The 4,625-nt window shown below is 37.6% G+C and overlaps 1 protein-coding gene across 1 annotated transcript in view; it reads left to right on the forward strand.

Annotated features, from left to right (window-relative positions):
* The window catches only part of PTH2R (parathyroid hormone 2 receptor), a 95,487-nt gene that overhangs the window by 22,567 nt on the left and 68,295 nt on the right, over window positions 1–4,625 (forward strand). The window lies entirely within an intron of this gene.

A 4,625-nucleotide genomic window follows, 5' to 3' on the forward strand; every position in this document is an offset into this window, starting at 1 on the left:
ACCTGAACCACAGCCTACAATGACCCAGAAACAAGAGGAACTAGCTGGTGCTCAGCTACCACTGTTGACCATTCTGATCACAACAGGGAGTTTTAGAGTGGGGGAAAAGTGTAAAATGAAAAATGGAATTCATAAAAAGACACGGCTAACTAGTTTGACAGAGATTAGAGGAACCATTAAGACTATGGCCATAAAATACCCTTGTGACCTGGAGCTGAAACTGTTCCTGGAGACCATATTGCTGCCAAACAATAGACAGACCCATAAAATAGACAATAAAACCCAAGAGGAATATGTTCCTTAGTTGTTGTTGTTGTCAGGTGCCATCGAGTCAGAACCGACTCATAGTGACCCCATGCACAGCAGAACGAAACAGTGTCCGATCCTGGGCCAACCTCACTACCGTTGCCACACTTGACGACATCAATGATGCCACCTGGCTGATACATCTCGTTGGAGGTCTTCCTCTCTTTCTCTGACCCTCCACCTTACCCAGCATGACATCCTTCTCTAATGACTGTTCCCTCCTGACAATATGTCTGAAGTATGAGAGAGGAAGTTTAGCCATCTTGGCATCCAAGGAGCACTCTGGCTGCACCTCTTCCAAAACAGATCTATTGGTTCTTTTGGAAGTCCATGGCACTTTTATGAGCAAATGCTGCATAGGAACTTTTTAAAGTGTTGAAGAGCAAGGATGTCAGCTTGAGGACTAAGGTGCACCTGACCCAAGCCATGATATTTTCAATAACCTTATATGGATGCGAAAGCTGGACAGTGAATAAGGAAGATGGTAGAAGAATTGATGCCTTTGAATTGTGGTGTTGGAGGAGAATACTAAAAGACTAAAAGTGCCATATTCCTTAGAATAATCAATTATATGGGATCAAAAGGACATTTTCCTAAAAGCTAAAATGAGAAGGCATGGATGGGTAGAAAATCTGCACAGAAGGAAAAGGGGAGCCTAGGGCTGAAATGTGAGGTGTGCTAACATATTGTGGGGAAAGCAAGCAATGGCAAGGAACTTCATATATAAACTACCAAAGGGGGAACTAATTTGCTCTGTAAATTTTTACCTAAAGCAAAATAAAGTTAAACAAATAATCAAACAACAAACCATCTATCCTGCTAATATTTCGTAGTCATGTCTTTGTTGCCAACCTTCAAATTAGAATATTTTCATGTACTGTAATCTTAAAAAATAATCAGGAAAAGGATCTGCATGCTCAGTTTTATTTTGTTATAAAATGGTGCTGTAGGATAAACACTGGACTGCTAACCACAAGGTTTGTGATTCAAGCCTACCAGCACCTCCTTGGAAACTCCATACAGGTTCACTATGAGTTAGAATTGGATCTATGTCACTAAATAACAACAACAACAGAATTGAAATACAGTATCCCCCTACAAATAAGCATGAAGCCTGATTCTTTTGGTTAATTTGTCTGTCAGTTCTGATCATACGTACTATATTAAAAATTTTTGATTCACAAAGTCTGCTCTTTCTAAAATTATATATGAATGTCAATGTAACACCTCAACACAAAATTTTCATTGTTTCATGCAAAATAATAAAAAAAAAGATGATAAAAATGTTTTCTTTTTCTTCTGATTTTTTTCATGACTATTTTTTTCTGCTGGTTGTTGTTGTTAAGTGCTGTCAAGTCAGTCCCAACTCATAAAGACCCTGTATAGGGCTTCCAAGGAGCAGCTGGTGAGTTTGAACCGCCGACCTTGTGGTTCAAGCTGACCTAGTGGTCCAGTGCTTTATCCCACAGTGCCACACCAGGACTCTACTGGTAATTACCTTAAAGTCAGCAAGAAATCAATATTTTGACTCTACTTTAGAAAAGATAAAGAACTTGGTTTCTCAATGATTTTCCTTTTCCCAGAAGGTTTAAATGTAATGTGGGGTTTCAGTCCTAATCCTTTAAAATTATATAGAATGGTACTTCTTTAAAAAAAATAACTTATGGTCACCTCTAGATTCATATTTGTAAAAATGATGTGCACTTATCTCTGTGGGTTCACTAAATTTCATAATTCCTTGCCAATCCTTCCCAGCTACAGTTTACGTTCTAGTTTTTGCATACTGGAAGTATTTAATTTAGTAACTGTATTTTCTTTTCCATTGTAGCTCTTGTATGTTTCCCACTGGTTCTTTATTGCTCTACTCTTCATGAGCCATTATGAAACTATGAATTCATATTTTTAGCTCTTTTAAAAATAATTCTTTCATTACTTGTAGTAATTCTATTTTAAAAGGTGGTAACTCAGAGTTTTATAAATAAAAGTTATCTTTGTAACGAAGGAAGCCTTTTAATTGGCAATTTTTTTTTTTTTTTTTTTTTTTGCTGGAAAGTAAGATATGATCATTCAGTATTGACTTAGAATCCCATGAGAATTAACAGTTCTGCAAAAATCCTACAGAGGTCTTCTAGCAGGTGGTGGATACTGGAATCCAGCATTCTGCAAAAAGCAGAGAAGGAACTGAAACTGTGGCCCTGAGTTTCCTGTCTGAACAGTCAGTATAGACTACTGAGAAGCCAAGCTCTCTAGTTAGTGAAACATTGTATGTCTGGAGCAGACCTAGGACTCCCCCTATATTGATAGGTCTCCAGTTGTTTGAACTAACTAAGTCAGTACTTTATATTATAATGGCATGGTAGAAAGATGGTGAGGTTGAGGTAGAGTTCTATGAAGTCTCTACAGCATCCTAAAAAGGTCGCTGGACTGCAAGGCTGGTTTGAACCTCAAAGTTGGAGCTTCAAGCTCACCAGTGGCTCCTCAGAAACCCTCAGAAACTCCTACGAGGTTGCTATGAGTTGAAACTGACTGGATAGCACTTAACAACATCACATAGACCATGAGGGGTCAGTTCCTCTTCGTGGCTTCAAAGCAGTTCTGTTTTTATCAGTTTTCTCTAGTGGGCTTCTGCATGCGTTTTTATTTGATGAAAGGGTTTAACTGCTAAAAGTCCTGACTGCTTTTAATTCAAACCTTCACTTTAATGGATAGTAAACTGATCCTCATGATTACAACACAAGCTGATGATGGAGCCACAAGCAGATCTTGTCTTTTACTTCTTAGACTGGAGATTGCCTCCCTCTCAGAGTCCCTATTTTATGCTTTATTTTATGACACATACTTTGTGTCAGGATCTCAGCTTTCTAGGTAAACACATATACTAGTAACACTTACATTAACTTGCTTTCAAAGATTGCATTTTTTTTTCTGAATCTCTGTGTCCTAAAGTATGCAATACTATGATGTCAACATCAGCAATCAAAAATCCTGAAAGATACACAAAACTTGTTTCCTATTCTTTCCTTCTATATGATTGTCTCTGTTAGTATTCAATGTGGGTCTTCTAAGAAGATGAGAAAAGCAATTTTTATTAAGACAAGGTACTTGATCTCAGATATTTGCTATCATTGTCCTTAAAATAAAATGCCAACTGAAGCAACATTAATCAGTGTTGTGTAGACTGTCATTCCGGAAATGGCCAGATTAGGAGATTGTAAATGAAGCAGAAGGTTAAGACCTGCAATTGGAAAAACATGGAACTTTTGATTTAAAACAGAACAGACAAATTTTAAAACCTGCCAAGATAGTAGGACCACAAAGGAATCTATTTTATGCCATTTCTAGCCATCCTATCAGAAGCAGCTATGCCCTCCCTATTACAGAATATCATTCTTTAAAAAATCTTTAGAGCACTAATTGACAACTGAAGCTATTTTTATTAATTTTACCTTTCCTACCTGGACTCTTGGTGTGATGCTGTACAATCTTGGAAACCCTATTCAGGGTTGTTATGAGTTGGAACCGACTTGACAACATTTAACAACAACCATAAACCAGGATTTAGGTTTCAGGAAACAAACAAAATCTATTATGGGGTATCATCTTTTCACTTTTTCTGTGAGTTTTCATCTGAGCCTATTTCTTTGTTCACTTTATTGGTAAGAAAAAACACAAATGTAGTTTTTCTAAAGGTTGTTGTTGTTAAGTGCTGTCTAGTTAATTCTGACCCATAGCGACCCTGTATAGGATTTACACCTTTGGAAACCCTGTACAGGGTCGCTATGGGTCGGAACCGACTCGACGGCACTTAACAACAACAAATAGTGTTTCTAGGGAGCAGCTGGTGAGCTTGAACTACTGACCTTGCAGTTCAAATGGCTTTGCAGTCCGGTGCATTAACCCATAAGCATTTAATATTGTGCTAAAAAAATGTTCTAAGTTAGATTAAAGCATTTCCCTTCCTTTGTAAGGTGCTTCCTGGCTTCTGTATTGTTTCCATCATGGCTGGCTTATGTATATCGTCTGGAAACCTCACATGAAAGCCACATGTGAGAAGTTATCAATAAAATCCTCTGGTCCTCTACTGCAGTGTCCATAAAAGTGATGTCTTATGGGGTTTTTTGTCATGTCAGAGGCCACTCAGCTGTACTGTGAATTGAACAGTTCTTTTCCTGAAAGAGAAAGAACTCATGAAAAGCCAGTATTTGATGCAGGCAGTCTACAAATTCACATTCATGAAGGACAAATATCTATGCTTAAATTATCAAACTAACACAGCAGTCTCCACCCAAATACTTCTGTCTTAACCAAAAAAAAAAAAA

This window comes from Chrysochloris asiatica, unplaced genomic scaffold (assembly GCF_000296735.1).
Source record: "Chrysochloris asiatica unplaced genomic scaffold, ChrAsi1.0 scaffold00212, whole genome shotgun sequence".
NCBI lineage: Eukaryota > Metazoa > Chordata > Mammalia > Afrosoricida > Chrysochloridae > Chrysochloris > Chrysochloris asiatica.